This window comes from Solanum pennellii, chromosome 5 (genome assembly GCF_001406875.1).
Source record: "Solanum pennellii chromosome 5, SPENNV200".
NCBI lineage: Eukaryota > Viridiplantae > Streptophyta > Magnoliopsida > Solanales > Solanaceae > Solanum > Solanum pennellii.
The window spans coordinates 10187332-10198274 of record NC_028641.1 but is presented as its reverse complement, the minus strand read 5'-3'; positions in this window follow the sequence as shown (position 1 = coordinate 10198274).

The window sequence follows — 10943 nt, the reverse complement described above, 5'->3', positions numbered from 1 at the left end:
AGCATATAAAAGTTAAGTAGCCTACCGATAACTTAAAGTTCATTATTTTATCTGTATTCCATGTTTTCATTCATCCCTTACTATTTTTTTGTGTAGGCACTAAGAAAATTCTTTATTTTTTTTCATAAATTAGTTATTAAATTTTACAGAAATCCCCGCTAACAATTTCAGATTTTTCTCTTTCTGTGTAGGGATCTCTATGGACAGAATGTAAACGAAGAAGGCCAGAATTGCAGGTTTGCCTCACAAAGTTAACTATTCTAATATTCTTATCTTGTTTAAATTCATTTTAATATGTCTCAATTTTACTTTGAGGCCTGTAAATGAATAAGAATTTCACTTTTTTTGCGTACACTGCCTTATCACTTTTAACTTTGATAAATCAATAATTTGATGTTGTTCTAGCCAACTCTCTATTCTGTCAAACAAATGTTTTGCCATAAAGACAAGGAGTGCTATGGGATTGACATGTTGTTAAGAACTTAAATTGTTATCATTGCTTATTTCTTCTTGAAAGACTTGAGTGTGACCATGGCTACAAGTTGTTCTTGAATCATTACCATGTTTTTGGAGCACGTATAATCCAATACAACCATTCGTATCTCAGAAACATCTAGTAACATGTTTGCGAGATCCACAAAGTTGTTTAAAAGTACATTAGTGATAACTTGGTAATCATTGCTATGAACTAAATACATTTGTCAAGTTTTTCTTCCCTTTCTATTGATAGAAACAAAACTTCATTTGAATCATACAACTTAGTATCAAATCACTTATGTATGTGTAAGTAATTTTTCAATTTCTTAGACATTGTCAGATCCCTAAAATCAACATGTATCAATGGCAAAGAGGGTTGCTTGAAAAGGTAAGGTAAAAACGCGAGGTTCCTAACATTTTCACTAACTAGCATTGTACGGGTGATAAATGATGTCACTCCCTCATACTATCATAATCCTTTTGAACAAACATCTATTGCACCATTACTTTGTTCCTTCTAATTGCAGATTTTCTTGTTCCCTTCTTTGGACTTCATATCCTCAAAGGTTGACTCGATCGATGTGAAATAGAAAAAAGTAGCTAGATGCATAAATTTCTAATGCCGAATTGTCATTAGTTTGGGAAGCGTCAGTCTCTTCCTTATATAACATTTAATCAAACTAAGTGTGTATGTGGAACCGGGAGGTCCGGTCCTATATCGGTCCCGTTGCATCCCAGTCCGATTCCGGCTAGTCTCGGTAAGGACCGATGGATACGGGGTCTGGGATAGGTAATGAGACGGAAACCAGACTTTTAATCGCTCAACCATCTACTCTTTAATCTCTTATTCTTGTTGAAATTATGAATTTGGTCTTTGGAAATTGGATTTGGAGGTTCAAAATTCAACTTTCAACTTTCCATTTTCAGCTTGCGGTCGTATACGTCTACATTTTTAAGTAGACGTTTGGTACATTCGTTCCAACTTCCATCTCATTGTTTTTGCAATAGTTATTTATTTTTTTTTATTAATTATTTGTTTGCATTCATTTTCATATTATGTATAATTTACTAATTTTTATATTTGCATATGAATTCCGACAAAAAGTTGCTGAAAAAGGTAACAAAGCATAGTTGAGACGGTCAGTAATACAATGAACTTTAGATCCACCAATAAAAAACTATAGTTCTTCTAAATCAAAATCTAAAAAATCTAGTGTAGTAATGAATACGGATGATTATACACATGTTAATGATATTCTTATTTATATTAATAGTAATTCTGGATTAAATCTTTATATGAACATTTACAAAGAAAGTTTGGTAATTTTAATGAGGAATGGCCTCAAGATGAACATGATAATGTTGATGATTATATTGATACACCTAATTTTGATGATGATGATGATGATGAAACTGAACTACCTACGGCTACTAGTACTTCTAGTCCCTCTCCCAGTCCCGTTCCTAGTCCCGCTCCCTTTTTTGGTCCTACTCTGTTACCCCCGTACATCCTAGGTCTAAAGTAATCGTGCTAAAAAATCAGTTGTGTGGCAATTTATGACACAAAATAAAGATAGAACACCAGCTATTTGTAATAAATGTAAGCATAAATTAAATCATAAAGCTATAGGAAAACAAGGTGGGATGGGACATTTGAGTAATCATTTAATTTCATGTTGTCAAAATGAATTTTTGAATGCAAAAGCAATAGCCGAAGGTAAAAAAATGGTACCCCCTTCCTGAAACGGTAGGAGTATGTGACTCTAATAGGGTCCAAACACAATTAAATCCTTCTAATGTTTCTGGCTCTAGTTTACCACAGTCATATAGTAGAGAAAAATATTTTGAAGAATTAGCTAAAATGATTGTTGTTACGGGTTTGCCATTTAGATTTGCTAAAAATCCGGGATTTATACACTATATTCAAATTGTGTATAATCCACATTTTAAAGGTTTTTCTAGAAATACAATTAAAAAGGTTTCATTTTATTATCAAGCTCAACATTTTCACTATTTTCATTGTTTATTTAATTATAATAATTGTAAAATAGTTATTACTTATGATATGGACTGTAGTGTAAACGGTAATGATTATTTGACTGTTACTGCACATTGGACTGATGAAAATTGGAGTATGCAAAAAGAATTTAAGGTTATAAATGTTGTCAAATGCAAAAAGCTTGTTATTATATAGCTCAAGAAATTTTAGAAAACTATGGAATTTGTGATAAACTAAGTACTAACAACTTAGATAATGCTTCAAATAATATAGATGTTCTTGAAATGCTAAGACCTTCTCTTTGCCCTGTTTATGATGATGATTTTCATATTAGGTGTGCTGCACACATATATAATTTGATTGTTAGAGATGGTATAGAAATGTATGATAATGGTTGCACGAACTTTAAAATGCATGTCATTTTATATTTAAATGTCAAGTTAAGTCTAGGCATAGAGATTTTCCAGTTCGCTGTTTTGAATATAATCTTCCACCTATAAAAATTCCAAAAACAATGTCTACTGGATTGAATTCTTTATATGAAATGCTTGCAGTCTCATCTGAATATAGAAAACATTTACAAATGGTTTGCAATGCTCATAATTAAGATATGACATATAGACTTGATGATAGTGATTGGAATGACACACAAGAACTCATAGATTTCTTAGAAGCTTTTAATTTAACTACAAAAAAAATATATGCACTTTATTATCCAACCATTTGCTCTGTTTTACCTAATATTTGTTTGACTTCTTCTAATTCTTACATATTAAAAAATAAACCAACATTTGTACAATCTATAAACAAATTGATTGAAAAATTTAAAAAAAACTTATTTATATCCCTAAAATTTATTTAACCACTTCTTTGTTAAACACTCATTACAAAGATGTAGGTGCATCTACGGAGGTTGATAAAATATATTTTAATTTTGATATTGATAGTGAAACAGATGGAATACCTACTTGTAAACAAGCTAAAGATAGTATAAAAATTGAAGCTAGAAAATTGTATGAGTTATATAATCTAATATATATGTATTAAATAATGAAGAACCTCATTGTGACTTCTCGTGACTTGAAAGAACTAAGAATAAGATAAGACACCAAGAATAATCATTTTTTGAATAAATATGGAAATCTGGAAAATTTCCTAAATTTTAAAAGTGAGTTTTTGGTCATTTTTAAACTGATATAACATCCAACTCAGGATGCCTTTTGGAAGTTGGGTTTTTGGACTGAGGAAGGTCAAATCCGGTCTTTAGTAAGGGTAAAGTAGTATTTTTACCCTACTATTTCCTAAATAGTTTTAACGGCTTATTAGGATAAAACTACGTTTCAATTCATTTTTAGCAAAGTTGATAACGCTTAGGGCTTTGAAGAAAAAGAGGGGAAAGAGGAAGATAAAGAATTTTTCAAGAACGCCAAGAATCGTTGCCTGGATTTCGTCGGGGGTGACCCCTTTAAGGTATGTGAGATCTTTCTATGTTGGTTCTTCCACCCACACACCAATTTGATTCAATTCAGCAAGTTAGAGTCGGTTAGAGAATCTCCCACATAAATTATATCACTTTCATATATAAGTAAAGTTGAGTTTATTATTGTTTATCTTTAATGAACTAAGTGTTTAAACTATTATACAAGTTTTCGTTATATCGCATGTATCCTTATTTCTTTAAAGCTTTATAGTAGTGTTTAGCATTCCATCTCGCATACTCGTACATTCAATGTACTGATGCCAGTTGTCCTGCATCGTCTTATGATGCAGACGCAGGTAACCAATATCCGCACTAGCACTTCGTTGATCAAATTTGAGCTCCAGAGTCAGTGGTGAGCCTCCTTGCATTCCGGAGGACATTCTTTTCATTTGTTTTACTACTTTAGTTCATTAGGATGTTGTGGGGTGTGTCACAACATCCATCTCAGTCAATTTAGAGGCTTATTAGACAGTTAGTAGTTCAGTTTTTGAGCCTTTTTTACCTTGTAATTTTATATGTTTAAATGTTGAGAATGAAGTGCCATTTTGGCCAGACTATCATATTAAGTATTTCTTTGAACCATGCTTTATTTTTTGATTGAGTTGAGTTGAGTCTTCTGCTGAGTAAGTAAGCCAGGCCAAGGGTTCGCTCAAGGTTATCAATGGTCGTTGGGTTCCAGCCACTTCTAGGGCATAGGCTCCAGGCATGAAAAACTTGGTATCAAAGCACAAAGTTCAAGAGTCTTAGGGAGTCTATGAAGTAAGTCTATCGATTCTTAATCATCGGTGTGAGCGCACCACATCTATGATTAGGAGACTACAACATTTAGGAATTTCTACAGTCTTTCATATTCCTTTTCATCCGTTAGAGTTTTCTCTAAAATTTTCTCCCTAATTTGTGCTTACGTGTGTTTCAGATAAAAATGCCTCCACGAAGAATAGTAAGAGGTCATCTTGCTAGGAGGAATGTAGAAGCTCAGGAAAAGGATTTATCCAATGCTTCTAAAGTGCAACTCAAAGGGAAGGTTACTAATGCTGAGTTCCGTGAGGCTATCCGATGTTCAGTCAAGTAGTGACCAACCAAGTCGGCCAAACAAGAGGACCTCTACAATAAGGGGATGAAACTTTGAGGATTCAGGAATTGTTGAGGATGAATCCCACAAGCTTCACTTTTTCGATCATTACAGAGGATCCGAAAATTTTTGTTGAAGAGTTTAAGAAGGTGTTAGATGTGATGCATGTGGTTGGCTCTGAGAGAGTGGAGTTAGTTGCATATCAAATGAGTGTGGCTAGAACCTGGTTTGACCAATGGAAGGATGGTAGAGCTAAGAATACACCATATCCAAGTTGGTCTTGCTTTGAAGAAACCTTCTTGGGGAATTTCTTTTCCAGAGAACTGGAGGAAACAAAGGTACGGGAGTTTCTTACCCTGAAACAAGACTCCGTAAGTTTTCATGATTATGGGTTAAAGTTCACCCAACTGTCTCGCTATGCTCCAGATATGGTTAAGGATATGAGGAGCATAATGAGTTTGTCTATTGTTGGTTTGGGTCGTGCTTCGAGCAAAGAAGGTAGGGTTGCAGTGTTGATTGGCGACATGGACATGTCCAAGCTAGTGGTCTATGTGCAACAAGTTGAAGAGGAAAAGATGAGGGACAGAAAAGTGTACCAAAATAAGAAGGCAAGGACCGGGAATGAGTCAGGGAAATAGAAAGATGGTTTGAGTCGTCCACAATTTCTAAAACAAAAGGGCCATGCATCATCATCTGCTAGTGAACGTGCGCCCAGAAATAGCGGTCAGTATAATGTGTGTCACGACCGGGGTCTAGACCCGAACCGGCGTCGTTGACCTCTCGGAAGTCGCAGACAAGCCTACATACATCATCATTACATCGTATAGGTTAATTTTAGGGAAAAATTTAAAACTTTTGTTTGCTTTGAAGTATACATAGACTTGCATTATATCAAATCAATTCACAACAACCATCTAATAATAAGATATTCAAATGAAGGAAATAGTTCATAACTACATTAATATAAAGTTGTCTATACGACGTTTGAAAATAAGTAAGAAGGAAACGGTAGTGGAACATCCTCCACTAGCTTATGCCTACGTCTAAGCTAGAATATAAGAGATAAGCATCCTCAAAAGGATGAGGGCTTACCATGTCCGGATGAATGCTCCACGTCCGGATAGCTTCAACGTAGTCTCGTAAGCTCTAGCGTCCACCTGCATCTGCACCTAGAAGTAAAGGGTTTTATGGGATTAGTACACACTTGTACTAAGCATGGGTGTATGCAAGTACAGACCAAGGATATGCATGATTAAGAAGAGCTCTCTCCTAATGATATGAGTTCTGGAAAGCCAATTCAGTTGTACTTGCCAAATCAGATTAGGAAATTCGTGCTAAGAGAGTAACACGCATCATCATTCTTTTCATATTGCACACAACATATAACACATTTCATTTACCACATACATATATCACATATCGTTCGTTCATATGCCGTGAGACCTTGGAATCATGGACATAACATTAGGACTTCCCAAATGAGGGCTCAACATATGGGACCTCAACAAGGAAACCTTCTTTAGCAAACACAGAGTCTGCTTCATTCATTCATACATACTTCATTTGCATCCATTTATATACCTAGGATGTTATGTAGGGCGCTCATCGGGTTCAGTGTGCAATGACCTAGTGTCATTACTTGAGTCTAGTTAACATCTTGATTATCCTATCCAAACACCCTTGGTATCATTCATTTCATTGTGTGCATTACATGAGGATGGCCTCATTATTTCTTTGGGAACTTTAACTTTAACTGACATAGATATTGTGAGCTTCATGAATTCCAGTGTCTACCCCACACTGAAAAGATGTGGAATCACTGGCCAAAGTTAAACCAAAACATGCCAGCGTATATAGGGAAATAAACCCTGCTAGAACCCTATGTTGGCAGCGTAGGTTCAAAGACTAGGAGATATAAGGAGACCCATACCCGCCTAAACGGGAAGTATCATCTCATGGGATTTACACGAACCTCTGCCTTCCCTAAAGAAGTAATCGCGACTCGTAGCTAGCCTATCATTGCTCAGTATAAAGTTCCATTTCATTCATCTCACACATCATAGAAGCTAACTTCTAGCATTACGGCATCATTGCTCATTAGATGATTTCTCAACTCATCATTAGTATTAAGTGTGCATTAATCTGAATACTTTCATTAGAGTGTTTCTTAGAGACTGGTTTCATTATTAGTTTTACACTCTCATAGGTGAGTACAGTTTTTGGTAACACTTATTAGGTTAATTTGAGATTGATCTCATCATTCATATTAGCCTCTTATCATGTTGTAATCACATTCATTAACTTTAGCATATTATCTCTTCATAATTACTCACCCCATTACGTGAATGTTCATTTCGTCATATGCCAATGCATTTGGCACTTTTAGCGTGTTTCACACTCTTACTTAACCCTCTTGGGGTCACATCATTTCATCACATACATCTTAGATTCACTTATTTCTAAACGTACGCTAGATTTATGAACCCATACGTACAAGCCATAAGGCTTCGTTCATAATTCTTCTAAATGACTTCTACTTACAAAAGATTATGTGGTACAAAACTTATGCATCTTGTAATTATGCCAAGGTGTCGACTTCGATTCCTATAGGCGGCATTCATTAATTATTTATTCACGTAAGACTTATGTATCTATACGAGATTGGGCAAGGGAAACCGATTTCAAATCCCTTGAGCAACACATAGTTTTATATTTATTTTGATGTAATATTTCGGCTTGGGGATCCGAGGTCGAGTCCCAACGCCTATACTTTTTTTTCTTTATTTTCTTTCCTTTCTTTTTCGTTTGAGGCCGATAGGGTGTGGGATCGATCCCCCATAACCTCATTTTTACTTTTCTTTAATTATTCTCCTGTTTTCCTCACCTATCCGAGAGGTTGTGGGTTCGATCCCCACACACCTCATTTTATTTGTTTTTCCCTCTTTCATTTCTTCAATTGAGCCTTACCCCATTTCGAATCCCCTTTACGTCATTTTTATTATTGAATTTTCAGCAGCTTACATATAGTGACTCACACATTTTAAAAACTTTTTGAAACCCAAACCCTCAATGCTGCCTATGCCGTGACCAAATTTCCAGATTTCTGGAAATTTGGTCACGATTCCGGTCCACCTTTTCACGACATTTATACGTTAGATTCTTAGTTAATTCGCTGGATATTTCGAACATTATTATGTGCATTTTTTATGGTTACATTTGGCCAAGAGTTTTCACTCAATTCATCAACATCACACCTCCCATGAACATCACAATTTCTACAAGTGATTGCATACTAAAACGCAAGGATTTAACATGCCATTTTCACATAGTTTCGGAAAAGACATACTTAACAATCACATAAATACGAGCATACATACATGTACATAATCATCACAAAAACACATTACATCCCTAAATTCTACGAGCAAACATACCCAACCTACAACAATCGATGGGAGCTAGTGACAGGGACATACAAAGGGGAAGCATTCCTAGTTTTCGGATTAGAATACGACTGAATCATAGGGCTCTGTTGGGAAAGGGACCAAGAGGAAGAAACCCATACCTTTATAGTCTTTCAACACCGTTTCAAACCTGATCCAATGTGCTGCCAACTCCCACGAAAACAATGCTTCACCACCGAAACCTCATGCGCAACCCGTCGAGAAAAATGCTTTCCTTTTTAGTTTAGTTTTTCTTTTGAGTTTTTGCGTACAATTTTCAAGAGTGATGAACTTTTGATTTTATTCTTTTACTGATGATGAAGCGTGAGAATTTGAGTGGAAAGAGGTGAGAATGAGAGTGGAGTGATGTGAGAAAAAGTTTAGGAGTAGGAGTTTTAGGTAAAGACTTAGTCAAACTAGGACTCTTTGTTATTTAAATTAAAAATCTGATTTTCTACGGCTTAAGTGAAATGACTAGCATGACCTCTCTTAAATCAGATAAGTAAATACCAATTAATTCAACTTAATATTGCTTCCACCAAGGATCGAACCCGGGTGAAGCCTAACTCACGAACCGGGTCAATCCGAGTCGACCAGACCCAAACCGTCTCCTAATTACATTAATTAATTACTTAATTAAATACTTAGGGTAATTACACTACTACCCTTAGCCTGGAAAAGACAATTTTACCCCTAGAACCTCCAAACCTAAGATTACCCCTTTCAAGTCAGGTAAAGACTCATTCGGGTGAATCTTAATATTCAGGTGCCCTACATGGCTGGACCAAACCTTGCCTAGATCAACTAACTCACCAAGTTGGTTGGCTTGGCTGTTGCATAGGTATTGAGGTCTAGTTCCACGTGCATCAAGCCGTGTGAACCCGGTATAATCTAGGCATTCTTGGCACAGTTAAGCATTACTTCGCATAGTCATTTTTGGGTTGTTACCTTATGCCCCCCTTAGGAACATCCTTCCCCAAATGACACTTCTAATTATCTAGCACAACGTCAGTCATATCATAACATAAGTACTTTATACAGTCAAGCAATAGTAACAAAGAATAAAGGAGATAAGGAAACTTAGACTTAAGAGTAGGAAGTCTAACTTAAAGAGCTGAAAAGATGAGGATAGAGGGATCTCATATCGGCCTCGGCCTCCCACACTCAACAAGATGGTTTCTCCACAATACCTTCACTGTGGCAACCTCCTTGTTTCTTGTCCGCTTCACCTTCCGGTCTAAAATCTCAACAGGAACCTCTTCATAGGACAAGTTTTCATCAACCCTCAACAGGCAGAATCGATGCTGGATCACCAAGGCACTACTTTAACATAGAGACAAGAAAGACTGGATGAACAGAAGCTAACTCCGCAGGCAACACAAACACATAGGCCACCTCACCCATACGCTATAGAATCTCGTATGGCCCAAAGTACCTCGGACTCAACTTCCCCTTCCTGCCAAACATCATCACCCCTTTATGGGTGATATATTCAAGTAGACCTAGTCACCCACATCAAAATCTAAGGCCACTTCTTGTTATCTGTATAAGACTTCAGCCGACTCTAAGCAGTAGCAAACCTGTCCCTAGTCACCCTGACCTTCTATAAGGACGCATGAATGATCTCTGGACCCAAAATCGATGACTCTCAAACCTCGAACCACCCTACCGGGGACCTACACCTCCTCCAATACAGTGCCTCAAACGGTTCCATCTCAATGAAGGAGTGATAGCTGTTATCATACGAGAACCTCATCAATGGCAGATAGTCGTCCCAACTCCCCCTGAAGTCAATCACACACGCTCTCAACATGTCCTCCAATGTCTCAATGGTGCGCTTTGCCTTCCCATCCTTCTGAGGATAGAAAGCAGTATTGAGCTTTACATGCGTGCCTAAGCTCTTCTAGAAGGATATCCAGAAATGCGAAGTGAACTCAGTTCCTCTATACGAAATGATATGAAAAGGAATCCCATGCCACCTCACAATCTCATCAATGTAGAGTCTCGCATAATCCTCGGCCCTATAAGTAGACTTTACAGGAATAAAGTGGGTAGACTTAGTAATCCTGTCAACAATAGCCCATATGGAGTCATGTTGTCTCCTAGTCCTGAGAAGACAAACAACGTAGTACATGTTAATGGGCTCACACTTCCAAGTCGGAACATCAATCATCTGAGTGAGACCACAAGGCTTAAGGTGCTCCGCCTTAACCTACTGACAATTAGGAGACCTGGCCACATACTTAGCAATGTCCTTCTTCATTCCATCCCACCAATAGATCTACTTGAGTTCATGATACATATTGGTGGAACCGAGATGTATCGAATACCTGGAACCATGGGCCTCTGCAACAATCTTGGTTCGCAAATCATCCACGTCTGGTACACACAACCTTTCTTGGTATGTAAGTATGTCGTCACCTCCCAAAGCAAATGACTCATTCATCTTTATCAGCACTGAGTCCTTCAACT